At 47.5% G+C, this 16545-nt stretch overlaps 1 long non-coding RNA gene across 1 annotated transcript in view; it reads left to right on the top strand.

Moving 5' to 3' along the window:
* LOC135425773 (uncharacterized) overlaps nucleotides 1-16545 on the top strand; it is a 42840-nt gene that overhangs the window by 236 nt on the left and 26059 nt on the right. The window lies entirely within an intron of this gene.

The following is a 16545-nucleotide window of genomic DNA, read 5'->3' as shown; positions in this document are numbered from 1 at the left end:
GCCTGGAGACCGCAAACAATCCCGGGCCGTGCGGGGATGGGCTCGGGGACGGTGCCCGCGCTTCTCCTGCCTCCTCCCGGGACACCGGGGTGCGCCGGGAAAGGAGCCCGAGGGAAAGGACTCCCCTGTCTTAGGGACAAGGAGCTCCTCACCTCAGGGCAGGTAACCCAGGTTGTGACCCTCAGCAAGACAAGATGTAGGGAATTACACAAACTGGTGAACTGTGGTGTAGCCTACACATTTAACTTTATTTTTTAATGAGAAACCATATTTTTAAATAATAACCCTTATGTTTGAATAACAACAGTGGTTTTTGGCAGTAAATTAACTATGTTTTTAGGAGTATCCAGCCTGGCAATGTCCCTTTAAGCCAGGGCCACTCTGAAGCCCAACTCTTTCCTTTTCCATGTTCCTTGACATTCAAAAGAGGAAAAAAACCCTCTATGATGGATGGAGATTTTTTTGACATTTTATTAAGAGTTTGCTCATTACGTTGATTTGATTACTTTCACTTTAATTACCCTAATTAGCCGTCAAGATATAATTTAGCATTGCTGTCACATCGGGCCACAGGTGATATTGCCAAAAAAGACTCGAGGGCATCAAAAGAGCCAGTTCTGAAATAAAAATCACATTAAAGGGAGCTGGGCTGATCAAACACCTCTGCCCCTCCCTGCTGGGGTTCAGGAATTGAGCTTGTGGGAATAAAACCGAGACTGGAGCCTCCAATGGATCGTGGTCCAGGCTGCAAAAATCATTACCCATAATTTGACTTTGCTGCATGACTGAGTGTTCTGGAAGTTGCTTCCAGCCACGTTTTGCCTTGTAGATCCAAGGAACGTGAGGATGGCAGTGTCCTCCATCCATCATTTCCAGCAGAAAGAGTCCTGGTTGGGTTTGAGAGTCCCCTGTGCTCCCTGCTACACACAGATAGTTTAGGGGATGGTGTTACAACCTGTGGGGAGGCATTGTTCTGTTGTCTTAGGGTTTTATAGCAGGTGGTATGAATACAAACAACTGTATGTTGTGCATCAAACTTCAGCTGAAATTAATTTAGGTTCCTAACTTTGGTCCTTGAAGGAGTAAGAGGAACAGCATCTAAGGAGCTTGATGCAGAGGGAAAAATAGTATTTTGCTGAGGTGTGTGAGCAGAGGCCAGTGTGAAAACCTGTTGTTGTAACTGGTGGAACCAGGGCTGTAGCTTAAAGACTCCACAGGTTCTTCTCAAGCCACCAGACAATTTGCTGTTTGTTGTCCTGTGGGGTAGGTGTGACAAGCTCCTTTTCCAGGATCATAGAAGCAAAGAGAGGGGGAAAAGTGGGGAGATGTTTATGCAAACATTAAATATTGAGTATGCTGCACACTCATTAAATAGTAAGTATGCTACAATAGCTCCCCGTGGTGTCTCTGATTACAGATAAATTTTTAAAGGGAGGTGTGTGTGAGGGGGGAGTAAACACAGCACAAGTTTGCAAATTTTGCTTTTTCCTGCTTTGCAGAGCAGAAGCTGCACTGACACGTGTCTGCAGCAACCTGTGTCAAAGACACAGGGCTGAGAAATCTTGCACTTTTTTCTTTTAAAGGCTCTTGGTGCCTCCAGTGTGTGTAACAAATCCCTCGGGCTTTTAAGTATCAGGTGTTGCTGGGGCTGCAGGGGAGAAACCAGTAATTTGGTGTTGAAAATTTGTCTTAAAATAGGAAGAGAATGAACTTTCTTTGACAGAAGGGGGTGTAACGGTGTGGGGCAATAGCAGTGTAAAAAAAAAAAAGAAAATCTGATTTATCTGAGTACCATTCTTCGCTCTGAGCTGTGCCTGGGTTGGAGAGCAGACACCAGATCCTGCCCTCCTTCAGGCTGGGGAATGAAGGTGGTTTGTACTGAATGAGACAGTGCCCCTGGCGCTGGAGGGGAGAGCTCTGGTGATGTGTGAAACCATGGGGTGAAATTTCACCCCCGGGCACATTTGGTTCCATGCCCATGGTTTGCCCCGAGGGTTGGGCTGCCTGTGGCTCCGGGGTCAAACAGAACCAGGATATTCTTCTCTTCTGAAGGAAATTTGCACCCCTGGCACCGTGGTCCCCCCCAGCTCTGCCTTCCTTTGGGTTGGAACAGCAGATCTCACAAAGCTTTGCTTTGGCAGATCTGCTGGGAAAGGGGACGTGGGACATTCCTGTTCAGTACATTCCCAGCCAGCCTTTTATGTGTTGTTCTTTGTCACAGAATCATTTAGGCCTTGGAAAAGACCTCCAAGATCATGGAGTCCAACCTTCACCTTTTCAACTAGACCAGAGCACTCTGGATCTGGTTGGTTATTACCAAATTTACCCCTTTGCTCAAGCTTCTCAGCAAGGCCTTGAGGAGTGAGTGCCAGTCTTGGCTTTTCACTTGGCTTTCCAGGCTCAAACATCAATGTGTTGACACATGAAGCACCCTGGTGCTCTCTGGGTGCACAAAGGTGAAGGTGTGTGGGCACAGAAAGCCCAAACCATCTCTTTATGCACTGGACTGTCTGGATCTGGGCTCACCCAGTAGGAATGATGATGCAAAGGACTGCAGGGCTCCCTGAGAAGGAGCAGGATTAAGATGCACTTGAGTGAGATTACGAGAAAAGCGTGGTTGTTCCATTAGAGAAAGAAATAATCCCTTTGTTTATATTCTGGAGATTAAAGCAGCAGCAGCACAAAGCACCCAGAGGTCACCACACACACAGACTCTGCTGCCTGAGTTGTCTGTGCTGGAACTGTGGGACTCAGCTGTGCAGCTGCATAATTTAATGTGTTCTCCCTGTGCTGGGAGTCCTGCAGTGGCTCCATGAGAGGCAGGGAAGTGGATCTGCTTATTCCCCAGCCAGGTGGGTGTGCTTGACTTTGAACAGAAATGAGTGGGGTGAGTGAAGGAGGTTCCCCTATAAGGTTTATGGTGTTTCCTTACGATGTTCTTGCACCTGCCTCCCCTCTGATGCCACATCCCCTGTACAAAGGCTGGAGGGTAGAAATTCCTGTCTGAAATCACAACCAGGTTGGGAAAGACCTCCAAGATCGAGTCCAACCTTTGACTGGTCACCACCTTGTCAACCAGGTCATGGCACTAAGTGCCACGTCCAGTCTTTAGTGCCACAGCCAGACATTAATTTGGTGCTTGTAAAGAGCTCTGAAACCTGTGGGTGGAAGGTGGCAGAGGCCAGAGAAGTTCTTAGCTTGGTTATTTTATAGTCTGACCCCGTGAGTCTGGATCTGGGTATTACAAAATATACCCCCTGTAATCCTGTCATTTCCTGCTCTGAGTTATTCCACTGCCATTTCCCAGCCCAGACTTGCAAGTACAAGATTTTCTAGATGGAAACTGCTGAGACTGAGAGCAGTTGGGCCTCATGTAATCAGGGAGCAGGACTAACCTCTGGAGAGCCAAACTCTTCCACTTCCCAGATTTCACATCTCTCTCCCCCAAATAATCGGCCCAGCCAGGCTGATTTTCCAACCAGCTCAGCACATCTGTGTCCTGTGAGGGTGTTTGGAACAGGTTCACTTGAACAAAGTCCCCTCAAAATGAGTGCCCTCTGCTCCCATTCTTCCCAGTGCCAGTGGCCAGTGGCACTTTTCTGTTGTGTATCCCATGTTTATTTAGGATATAAGCACTGGAGGCCAAGGGTGGTGCCTGGTGTGATGAGTGTGATGGGCTGAGTGTCAGAAGGCATTCCCAGCACTGCTGTGACATGGAATAACTGATTGTGAGGTATAAAAAAAGGGAAACTGTTCCAACATCTCACAGATACGTGGCCAACTCAAATTAGACAGTGTTAACCAGCCCACTTCTGTTCCTCCTCTGTTAATATCGAGGCTTGACTGCTCTTCTTTCCTCTCATTCCTTCCCTCCCTTACAAACAGACAGGGCTAAGAAAATGTTGTTAAGGGATAACTTGCCTGGTTATGCTGTTTCCAACTCGTGGGTTTGGATCAAGTTTATCAACCAGCCATGGAAACATTAATCACCCAGAAAAATAGCACACACTGAAATGACTTTTCAAAATGTCGTTGGTATAATTATCATCTCGGCCATTACATTAAATGCCACCATTTATAACTGTTATGTTTAAGTATGCAAACAGTAATTAACTTGGTAATGAACTGAGGACCCCTGTGCCTCTCTTCCCTCGGCTAATTTGCATGTTAATTATCATTAGCAACCAGGGAAACAAGTTATAAACAGCTTAATTAGCAGCTTAATCATTTTTACAAGAAAACGTGCTGCACTTTGATACACGAGCAAGGGTTGGATTAATGAAGTCAGGGGAGCGTGTTCAGTGCTGGGCTTGTTCTGGGACAACGTGGGGCCACGGAAATGTCCTTGCACACCCACGAGCCCACCCGGGCTCAGGGCTCTGCAGGACACTCTGCCTGGTTACTGTCTGCTTAAGGAGTTTGTAAGAAAAAAATAATTTCCTTTTTTTTTTTTCCATTTTGTTTCCTTTTCACCAGAAATTTTCTGATGGTTTTGTGAGAAATTTAGGTATAACTTGACTATTTTGTTGGTTTTGTTTGTTTTTGTTTTTTTTTTTTTTTTTTTGTACAGGTGGTTATACTTCCATTCCCCAATTACAGTATAAATAATAGGTAGCTCACATGCATTTTTAAGATTGTTTTTGCTTCTTTTCAAGACTTTTTAATTACATTCGGGTGTTAAGGGGAGAGGTGGAATTGGGTCTTATTCCTACAAAGGGTATAATAATTAAAGGAAGGTAAATCCTCGTAGGAGGGAGGAATGTAAACTGGAGGTTATAGGGGGTGTTGCCCAGCGTGTCTGAGGTGGTGGATTTGGATTTCTGTGCCTGTTCTGACATCCTGGATGGGTAAAATATGTCAATGAGGCTCACCCTGTTCTCTTAGAGCAGATGAAGTGTCACTCTGGGAATTATCCCACACCAGCCTGCCAAGAGCACTTCTCATTTGGTCCAGGGTCAATCGTTTGATGAGCAGCAATAGGAATTTTGTCACGGCGTGAGAACACGTTGTCCAGGGAGGTTGTGGAATGTCTGTCACCAGAGATTTTGGGAATGGATCAGCTGAACATCTGCACGGGCTGGTTTGCCATGAACAGTCCTCGGCAGCAGGGGGGGCCAGTGCACTGCCCGGGAGGGCCGAAAATGGGCACTTCGGGGAACTTTTTATTATCATTACTATTATTATTTATTTATTTTCATTTGGTGTGATTAAGCGGGGCTAACACAAAAGCAGGACGCTGATACCTTGTGAGGCTTCAGCACACAGAACCTGCAGAATTCTGACTTTCACAGCCACAGTGAAAGAGTTAATGGGGTGTGTGTGTGGGAGTCAGATGTGTTTACTTTTCCTGTTTTTTGTGTTTGTTTTTTTTTGTTTGTTTGTTTGGTTTTCCCCCCAGACAGAAATATTTTGATTTTTTTGACATTTGACTTCCTCTGCTGGTGTATCACTGGCCCTTGTTAATTCAAGATAGCTGGTAAGGATGGGTGAAAACCTGAGCACTCCCAGCTCAGGCGGGTTGAGAGTTGCTGTGCTGGCAAGTGAAGAAGGCACAGCTCAGAATCCACAGTCCTTGTAGGTTAACGTGTAATTGTACCAAAGAAAACATGGGAAATGCTGAAAGGGGAATGAATTGTTGCAGGAGCCAAGGGTGGCAAGCCTGGAGTGCTCCAGCTCCAGAGCCCAGCAGTGGCTGATTTACACCAGCTGAGGATCAGCCCTGTGCACTTTATCTGCTCTGCCACTGCCCCATGGAAAGGCAGCCAGCAAAGGGAGAGCTTCCTGTGCTATGTTCCATAAATCCTTTATCAGGCCTGTAATCAGAGAGCAGGGCTGGATGTTGGTTTGGTTACGGTACCTGGAGCGAATCTCTATATGTTAATTTAAAGCCATAAAACTGCAGCTTTGGGTTTCGGCGCCCTAATTGAAACTTCCTCGTCTTGGAGGCATTCCTTCCACCACAGAGGGGTTACAGCCATGGTGGAAAAGAGAGAGGCAGATAAAATGAAAGGGCATTGTTTCAAGTAACCCATAAGGGCCAGGAGAGCTCTGACACCTCGTGCCAAGCTGAAGGATCCCCAGGGGACTTTCTGCTGACTTTTACAGACAGTCCAGTACCAGCTCCATAAGGAAATCCATGTCAGAAAAGTGGTGTTTAGTGTCTTTTTTTTTTGGTCAGAGAATGTCCCTGTTTGCACTGTTGCTGTGTGAGGGGCACACAGTGCTGGGCACAGCAGGGCCCCTGGCACGGGCGTGGCATTTCACTGTCCCTTTGATATTTGGCTCTTCTGCCTTGGAGGTGCTGTAGAGAGCAACAAAAGAACTGAAGGGCAGGATATTTGTGCTCAGAGTGTTAGATCTGGATCCTGGAAACTGTCAAGGCAGCCACTGACAGCTGCAGATCATGTCCTTACAGTCTCCCAGTCGTTGGCCACGAGTGGGCCAGGGCAGCATCCTCTGGAGGTCAGGGCAGGAGGGGGGGCAGGAGGTCCAGGCTGGGCACTTGGCTCCCTCCTGTCGCTCTGTACTTCCCTCAAGCTCAAGGTGTAAGTTCTGCTCTTCTACACCCACCAACCCCTGGGTCCTGTCTCCAAAAAACACCAGTAATGCTTGGGCAGGGTGTGAGACCTCGTGCTTGGAAGCGAAGCAGGAAGGATAAGACAGCAACAGCTGCCAGACTGTGATCCAAGGGCTGCAAGAGATCAAAGGGAAAACTAAATTATAGATTGATAGATGCCTTTGGTTTATAAGTTATTAAGCACCAGGTAACAGGTTAGATTAATATTGTGCCTGGAGGTTTCTTTTTGCTTCTTTTTTTTTTTTTCCTTCTCTCTCTCCTTTTTTAAAAATCGGAGAAAACAAAATATTTTTCTAATTAAGTAAATCTACAGTGCTTGCTAATGGGGCCCGTCTGTGTGCTTGTCAGGGCGCGGGGAGAGCTGGAATAATGATTTTATTTTTTCATTAAATAGAATTATAGGCAGTTACTCAAAGCAACTGTGAGTCTAATTGAAAGAAAACCATTTCTTCTTAATTTACTTTCACGGTTCTGGATGATAAAAGAGTGTGTTCGCTGGAAAATTAAATAAAAAACACCACACGAGGAAGCTCAAAATAACGTTGCTCAGGCACAGGTGGGCAGAGGCAGCACAGGAGTTCTCCTGATGGTTGTTAATTCGGATACTGGTGCTTCCTGAAACATCCAAAAGGTGCATTTCTTCCCTCTCAGGGCTCTTCCCATGTTTTCCTTTCACTTCCAGGACATCCCTTTGTTTTCCAGTTGGATCATCCACCACGTTAGGCTGGACCCTTCTTGCAGGGTTAGATTTCCCCCCCATGGATGGCAGCAGTCAGGTGTCAGTGCTCAGCCCAGTGATTCCTGACCAGTTCAGGCACTGGGATCCCCAGGATCAGCAGGACAGAGGGATGGGAGCAGGCTGAGTGCAGGACTGGCTGGAGCACTAACCCAGCCCAGGACAGTGTTGCCCAAGCCCAGAAAAACATCACTAAATGTGAGTTTGAGAGAAGCCAGGTAGGAAAGTCAGCTTGGGTGTTGGAGCAGAGCTGCCGCAGGAATTATTCCTGGTGTGGGAGGGGAAGTCTGAGGACAGGGACCGGAGACAGGGTGTGAAGTCTCACCTGGGGCTCTGAACTGCAGCCAGGGCTTGGCAAACACAGTGCTCAGGTGAAAAGCCCAGGCCAGGGCAGTGGGGTTTGCTTTCCTAGTTAGGAATTCCTTTGGTTCCAGGCTCGTGGCTGCACCTTTGGGCTGGGCTCCAGGGGCACCTCGGACCTGCCAGAACCTCCCATCTTGGTTGGGTCCCTGTTCTGCTGCTGGGGCTGCCACGAGCAGGGAAGGTTTGCCCGGGTCTGTCTCAGCCCTGAGGGGCCCCAGGAACCCCCAGGCAGTGCCCAGTGCCCCGGCACAGGCACGGGAGGGGTTAAGAAAATGGGAACTGATTAATTCCATGGCCAGGGTCCTTCCCTGGCCCTGGTGCTGCCACATCTGGAAGGGTCACAGCATCAAGGCAGGGCTGCAGTGCTGAGGAAAGGGTCTGTTTCCACTAACCATTTCTGCTACTTCTTACACTAAGTACTTCCTAAAAAAGGCCCGGGATAATGTTTCACTGGGGCTGCCGTTAGATTTACGGGGATCCCATTTGCTCCAGCCCTTGGATTCACTCAGCCTGGGACAAGATGAAAACCAACCCTTCCATTTCCTCTTTTTTCCTGTAGGAAATTAACTGTGGCTTTTCTGCTAATGAAAGTCCAGAGACACTAAACTTATTGGGGCTCTCTGCTGGCTCCCTGTGTGTGTTTGATGTGTCTTCAAGGTGCACCTGAAGGAAACAGGGAGTTAAGGCAGCTATTGGCAATTAGCACTGAACATTATTCTCTGCCTCTTATAAATGCCTGTGTATATAAGGAAGACAGGGCAGGGCTTGGAATTGTCACTTTGGGAAATGCTCAGTCTTTTCTGTTTGAAAATAGGATAAAGAAAAAGGCAGTGAAAACTCTCTGTGAAACAAAAAGTGTTTTGATTTGTGTCTATAGATGTTTTCTCTACCTATAAATGTGATCCTGTGACACCAAAAAATCTGTTTCATTCTGGTTTCGTCTTTATTTCTTCACATTGTACAATACTAAACCAAAGAAGTAATTTCAGAAGAAAATTGGAGTCTCCTTGTTCCACTGAAATATTTCTAAGATATTGTGTTTGTAACTAGCTTTTTTGGGAGGAGCTTTTCCCTAGAAACTGTTCTGCTGCTGATGCCATGAGATGTTCTGGGGAAAGAACTTCCCCGTGATGCTCCTCGATCAGCTGTCTTGGATCAGGACAGGGCAGTCACTCAGGATGATTCAGAGCAATGGGACAAGATATTTATATTTTTCCCATCAGCAGATTTAGTTAGGAATTTTCTGACAAAAAGGGTTTTCACTGCAAAGTGCTGGTTCAGCCAAAATTATTTTTCTTCCATCTCATTCCCAGAAAACACTACCTTCTTTGTTTCCTCCTGCTGCTGGAGAATCTGGGCCTCTGGGATCAATGGTTCCAGTGCTGTCCCAGCACAAGCATTTCCCCCCTTTGGAAAATGTGAAGCCTTCCAGGTAGTCTGGAGAACTGGACACCAGGAAAATCCCCACGGAGGCAAGTGAGCTCTGAGCCTGGGATCCCACTGAACTCTGCCTTGAGCTTGATTTGCAAAGAACTTACCAAAAGAAGGGAGTCTTTTTGTTTATTTTTCATCAGTATCTGAAAGGATGGGGTTGGGTAGAGAGAATTCCCACTCAATGGACTCACTGTGCTTTACTGCTGGTTAAAACTGGGAGGAGGAGATCACCAGGCCCTTGGATTTAGGTCTGGTTTTAGGTTTGGAGACACTTCCAGTCCACTTTGTTGAGATGAACTGATGCTGCTGACTCTCCTGCTCTTATTAATGTAGAGGCTCCCCCCACTTTTGCACATCCTGTTGAAGTGCTGTGAGGAATAACCAGTGTCCTGGGAACCACCTGATAAATGCTTCTTTCAAAAGAAAGGTTTTTATTTTTTTTTTCCAAACTCCTTAATACTTTCATAATCTGAAGGATAATTTTTCTCCCCTACAATCACTACGTTAAAACTTAATATCAAGTATTAATATAACAATACTTAATGGCAACCTGCACATTATTCTGAACATACCTGCACTGCAAAAGAGCTCTGAGCAGGAGAGGATTTAACTCTTCCCAGGCCCTTGGGGAATAGCAAAGGTGGAGTTGCTGCCTCAAAGAGCAGCTTGGCTCTTTTTTTATTTGCTTAATTGGCTTAAAACCATGAGATTACTGTTGAAAGTTATTGTTTTAAATTTTGGGTTTTGAAGGTTTACATTTCTAATATTCAAGCTGTGGTCCCAGAACATAAAGAGGGAGCAACTGGCTGCAAGGGAAAACTCAATCTGTGAACACAGACAGGCAAAAGCTCTGGCTTGATAAAGTGCTGAAACTCAGGACAAAATCTGTGTAGCTGAGAAATCCATAAAACCTCGGTACCACTTAGAGGAAAGAACACAGGAAACAAATATTTCCAGGCAGGTTTGGTGCTGTGGGTGCCTGACTGGCTTGTTTGAGTGTGTCCTGAGGAGCTAAAAATGGTTAAGAGTCAGTTCTTTCACAATGTGCTTTTAATAGAATCACTAGGTGAAACATTCTCACCTGGAAAGGAGTCTGTGCTGAGACGGAGGGAGGGGAAAGAAATTAGAAAAAGAAAATAAAGCAGCAGGCAGTGGGTGGCAAAAGGGAGGGAGGGACACAGCAGTGAGTGTGAAGGATGACTTGGAAAGGAGAGGGATGCTATTGAGGAACAGCAGTAGGAAGGAAAAGGGGGGTGAGGGGAAAAGCAGGAGACATGGTAAGTTAAGTAAATTCACATTTATTTCTGCAAGCATTTGCTCCAAAGGCTCTTCCTGCCCTGGCTGGGCAGGGGGTGCTTGGCCACCCTCCACCCCCGACACAGAGCGGCTCTGTGGGAGCGCGGGGTGAGCGCCCGGTCACGGCTCCGGGGGCTCCTCCAGAGGCTGCCCACGGGCTGCACTGGGAAACAACCCCACTGCTGACTGGGGGTCAGCCCCAAAATCCCCAGGAGGAGCTGCTCCTGGCCCTGGGCAGCCCTGCTCAGGGTGGGGTTTGTCAGTGCCGTCCCAACAGTGTCTTGGTGCAGAAAGGACAGGTCAGAGCATCCAGCTGAAATTCCCCCCTGCCCTGCCAGGGAGATGTGCTTGGAGCTGGGTCCTGTTTAAATTAGGGCCCTGGATATCAGTGCCAGTGAAAGGCTTTTCAGCACCAAGGAGGACAGGAGGGTTTTCAGCCGAGCTCCCCTCCCTGTTCCCTGCAGAGCAGAGAGCAGATACCTTCCAGCTCCTTGGGACTACAACCAGCCCATTGTTCTGGGCCAGTGGGAGCTCAGGGGAACAACGGGACACATTGTTGGGATCTGCTGCTGGAGGTTTTGAAATGTGTGTTGTGCTGAGAAGGCCCTGGGCATCTGCAGAGTCACTCTGGTGATGTTACTGCACAGCTCTGAGGAGGCTCCTGTACACACAAATCACTCTGTTTTGATGAGGACTTCCCATTTCCCACGGAATCCTACATGATCTCAGCTCCTGGGGCTTCTCGAGGCAAAAGCTGTAGTGTTTTAATGATAATGATCTATTTCACCTGCTGTGGACTCCAGTCTTGGGTGTCTTTCATGGCAGTTGGTGTTGGCATATTCCACAGGCAAACAGTATTAGCACTATATATAATATATAAAATATATAATATTTCTTATTAGAACTGGCATTGTTCTGGTCCAGTCTCATTAATCTCTTACTTGTGTGTAAGATCTTTGCTTCTGAAGTATGTTGTGTGATGGTATCTAAGAGAAGAGCTGATCCAGCTTGTGTCCATTAAGAAATACATTTACTACCATAGAACCTTCGGTCTTTCATGCAGGATGTTTGTAATTTTAAAGAAATTTGAGAGATTTCACTTGAAATCCCCTGCAGAATTTATTTGGTTTATCACCTGCAGAGAAAGGCTTTGACATACAAATACTGAGCTGCTTTCTGAGGTGGGGAACACCTTCCCCACCGTGTGAGCTGCAAGGGAATATCTCAAATACAGCAAACCTAATATTCCATTCAGTGCAAGTCTTGGTTCCTTTAACAGGCAGGTAACTCCCCCCTTCCAATGGGCAGCTCCTCCCTTTGGGATGTAGGATGTGCTGGATTTTTGGACAGGTGCTCTCACCCTGCACCTGTGGAATTGGCAGTAATGCCAAGCCAGGACTACAAAAGTTTGCTAGGAGAGGTCAGTCCCTCTGTGAGAGCTCCAGAACCAGGGAAGAGGTTTTAGAATTATGATGGAGGTGGTTTTAGGATTTTTTTTTTTTTTTGGTGTTGAAGTTCTATGTGGTTTGGTTGAAAGTTTTTTGAAAGGGCTGTTGACTTACACAGGTTTCCCACTGACAGAGGCTCCTCTAGCCAGGATGCTCTAAAAGAACTAGTAGGAAATTAGACCTTGATATCTAAATTTCACTGATTAATTATCAGTTACTGCAGGTGGAGGAGGTTGAAACAAGAGATGCCTCTTATGCCAGTCATCTGTAAAGTTGCTGGTGAGCCCTGAAGCCCTGATGGTGACAGAGCTTCCAGCTGGATGACATTTTACACACGTTTAGAGTGTCCTGCAAGATGTTCTCCAATTAGTCACCATCACTCACAATGTGCTGCACATATTAGCACACAGTTTACAGTCAGGCACAGGAATACAATTGCAGAGCAGCTGCTCTCAGTGAGACACAAAGGTTATGGCTCTGTGTACACAAGCAAGCTGTGAAAGTTCCAGCCATCCAGCTCCTTCACCCTCTCGTGCTTTTAAAAGCCAACAGAAGCAGAAACAAATAGTGAGTTCGCCTCTTGTTTCAGCCCTGGAAAAACATTTGAAAGCGTGGAGTGAAAGGAGGGATTTTGTTTTTCTAATTTGATTCCCATTGCTGCAGCTGCAGCCAAAACCTTTGGATTCTGGAAAAAGTTCAGAAAGTGCTGCTTTTTGGAAGAGGTCGTGTTTATTGGAAAATTACATCTTGCCCAGTAAAAACTGACAGTGTAAGTACTCCAGTCTATTAAAAGCTACAGAAGACACAGTTCAGGGTTTATTTAATGATTGCTGCAGATGGGGTTTGGGAACTTGGAGCCTGGCATTGGTGCATTGGGTTTGAGATTGTGTTCTGGGAACACAGAAACCGTCACTGTTTTATTAGTGACCCCTCTCGTCCACCCTCATGGTCAAACTAGAACTAGCTGGCACAAGTAGACTCTGCCCAGTAACTGGTAACTAGTTCTTCCTGAGGGAAAAGGTATCAGAGGTCAACACAGCAGTTTAGTGAGACACCACAAGTGAGGGAGCCCACAGCTGGCAGGGTTGGGATCCTGTTCTGGAAGTAGACTCTGGCTCAAACTCGGGCATGACCCCGTGAAATTTCCTGGAAGTCTCTGGATTATGGAACAAAAATACTTTATGTGGAAAGAGAGGAGCCACTGCCTCAGAGATGTTAGACCTGACTTAAACTCCAGCAGAATGTCTTGAGCTATCAGCAGCCTTTGAACTGAGCTCTAAAATCACAACCCACCCCTGTCTCTGTGGCAGAGCTCCCTGTGGAGGGAGGCAGTGCACCACAACCTGGAGATCTAGGGAGCACAGGGGTCATTCCTCATCCTGTCCTGCCCATGAGGAAGGAATTCCATGAGGATTCCCTCTGCTCAGGGGATCCTCCCATTCCTCTCCCACAAGGTGCCAGGTCCCTGCAGAGTGTTGGAAGGCCTGGGCACAGCAGGACAGGTCAGGTGGAGTTGGTGGCCTTGCTCCTCTTGCCTTGGCCTCCTGGAGTTCTGCCCAGCCCCAATTCCCTGGGAAAACATGGAAGCCTTGAGCCACTGGAATCTTCTGCAGGGTCTGTGTCAGAGGTGTGAGTTCAACCCAACCCTGCTGATTTGCTCTTTAAATTCCAACTACTGCAGTGCTGCAGAGGTGCCCACTGCCTTTGGGCTTTGCACCCTCTGACAGGCTCATTGCCCATGGTTTGTCTGGGGAGTTCTTGTGCCAGGGCAGTGGAAGTGTTACAAAACTCCATGTGAAATTTTGATTCTGGGGTGTGTTGGTTGGAGACTGACTGAGATTCCAGGTATCCATGTAGGTTCTGTTCCCTGTCTCTGTGCCTGACCTGGTATTGGATGACTGTCTAAAAGCCAGACTCTCCAAGGATTTTCTTTTCTTCTCACTTACTTCACTGGCTCCTGAGGCCTGGATAAGGTGGATAGAGGCTTCCTGTGCTTTTGAGAGGAGCTGCCTTTCCCCTGAGCATCAATTGCAGTTTTACTACAGCCAGCAGAAAGAGAGTGTGTGTGTAAAGATCTTAATGTCGCAGCTGTTTAGAACCAATTCAGTGTAATTCAGTTTTACAGGCAGTGTTAGGCTAAATCCAAATCAACATTGCTTTCAGCAAAATGCAGTTATAATTCTTTTGGCCTGCTAGCAGAGTGTGTGTTGCCATATTTGCCTTTCAGAAGCAAAATAAAACACGACATTTACTGACAGCCTGCTGCCAAAGTGGAACGGGCTGGTCTCGGTTACGCGCGGGGGCTCTGGAGCCAATCCATGATTGCTCCCGATTCCATGGGCAGAGCTGCCACCAGAACGTGACCTCTGCAAGGAGGAAAGCTCCTCCAAGAGGAGGGGCTGTGGTCTCTCGTAAGGAGATGGGGGTGTTTCTTTCAGGAGTGATGGTTTCAGCTCGTGTGATGGAGTGAATTTTGAAGCCCCTCTAGGAGACTTTGTGGGAGCCGACACGGAGCACTGGGGGTGTCAGTGCTCAGCTCAGAGCACCTCCTTTTTTAGTCTCCTTGTGATGGGGTCACACTGAGTTACCAACCTGAGAAGTCTCAAAGGCAGCTGTAATTCTGATAGTTTCACAACTGGTAACTGGAGAAATCCAAGTCAGTGGTATGTGGAATATTGTGAGGCTCCCAGGACACCCTCGAGGAGCATCCCTCAAATCCAGGGGCCTCGCTGGTCACTTGGTGTCACTGTTTGTTTTCTAAGAGTTCTTCCTGCTGTGGGCAAATGGAACCATGGAATGGTTTGGGTTGGAAGGGACCTTAAAGCTCATCTTTTTTCATCCCCTGCCATGGGCAGGGACACCTCCCACCAGTCCAGGTTGCTCCAAGCCCCTTGGACACTTCCAGGGATGGGGCATCTGCAGGGTCTGAGTTACACAGCTGTTACAGGAGTTCATTCTCCATTGGGAATTCCCTTGTTAACCCGCACACCTCTGGACTTTGTCCCACCCAGCCACTCTCCCATAACCCTTTCCCCTCTGAGCAGGTGCCCTTTGCCACCCCCACTGTCAGTATTTGGGCAAGTGAACGATGTTGGCTGCTCTCCTCCCATCCTTCTGAACCTCTTCAAACCTTGTCACATTACTTTGGTGATAAATAGTCCTAATAAATTCTTTAGTAGTATGAAGATAGGTTATTACTCATCCCAGCCAGGCTGTGAGAAGATCATAAATCTGGAACAAAAGCCATTCCTTTGGTTGGAGAATCCAAAGCTTCCCTGTTCAGAAGGATTCATTTCCACCAACCCTCTCAGTTAATCATTCTCCAAGTCCTCATAAATATCACAGGCAAAGGAAAAGAATGACCTGTTCTGGCTGTGCACAAAGTGTGTGTGTTGTGTGGTGAGTTTTCAGTTCTAAACATCCTTGCTGGTTGTGGTGCTGCATTCTTTGGCTAGAGAAAGGTGAGACTTCCATTGCCATCCACCTAGAATGAGAAAGGGGCAGGTTTGTGGTTCCAGAGTTGAGCTGTGTTTGTTTTGGTGATGTGAAAATCTGTTCCAGCTTCTGGTTACTGCAGTGCTTGGTGGTTTTGGTGCTTGTAGCCCAAATTGTAGAACTGCTGGTGATTAAGGAGGCAGTGTGATCTCCCCTGACTTCCCCTCATCAGGTAGCTCAGTGCTGATGGATCTGCTCTGCTAGGGGGGAAAACTCTCTTCTGTTCTGTTTAGAAAGGAAAGGGAGGATGGGAGGCTCATTCTTGGGGGGGTTGTGCCGGTGCTCCAAGAAATCCAGAGTGACCTTTGGGGATGAAAAGGAGGGAGGTCACTGTGGTGGTGCTGGGCAGTTGTTCTCAGGGCTTACAGAGGAGTTCCAATGAATGTGTGCAGGGGAGCAATGCCACAACTCATTTATGCCCCCAGCTTTGACCCAAGCAAGGAATAAATCACTGTTCTGGGGGAACACAGAAGCCATTGCCTGGGACCCTGCAAGTCATGAGAAGGAAGTATTAAAACAAACAAACAAACAAAACAAAAACAAAACAAGGAAGAGAAGGGAAATTGTCTATTTTTAATACATGGTTTCAGCACCAGTATCAGCCTGGCTTTGCCCTGGGATCAGGAGCCAGCTTGGGAACCAGGGAGCACTGTCTCTGCCTCCACATAACCTCATTAACTCCATAATGTTAAACACATTCTCCAGCAGGGCTCCTGGGCCGTGTGTCCTCGTGCCTTCCTCCCTGGGCAGGAGCCCATCTCCCAAACACCCCCGGGATCCCCTGGCAGGGACGGCCAGCGCTGCCCTCTGAGCGGTCCCTGCCCGTGCCTGCGGATCCCTGGGCAGGTACACCCCGAGCTCCAAGACAAACAGTGCCCTGGCCCCTCACTTATTGCAGGGAGCAGCCCAGCTCTGTGCTGGCTATCGTGCCCTCTATCGCCTCCTCGCAAAATGTAATCCAGAAAATGCTTTCATGGTAACCTTAGACTGCGGGGACCGGCGATAACATCTCGAGGCCCCCGTGACAGACAGGAACTCGCAAGCATGGAGTTAATAATGCAAACTTTCAAAAAATGAAACTGGCAGAAGGAGCCGAGGAGGGGAATAAAAGGGGCCGGTGTGGCTGTAATTGGGACCATGTGAGCTTCCTTAGAGAGGGATTAAGGCAAAGAGACAGGCCTCGCCCGCGAAGATTA

Source organism: Pseudopipra pipra, chromosome 22 (genome assembly GCF_036250125.1).
Source record: "Pseudopipra pipra isolate bDixPip1 chromosome 22, bDixPip1.hap1, whole genome shotgun sequence".
Lineage (NCBI taxonomy): Eukaryota > Metazoa > Chordata > Aves > Passeriformes > Pipridae > Pseudopipra > Pseudopipra pipra.
Note: the sequence above shows the minus strand (reverse complement) of the source record. Positions and strands in the feature narration are given on the sequence as shown.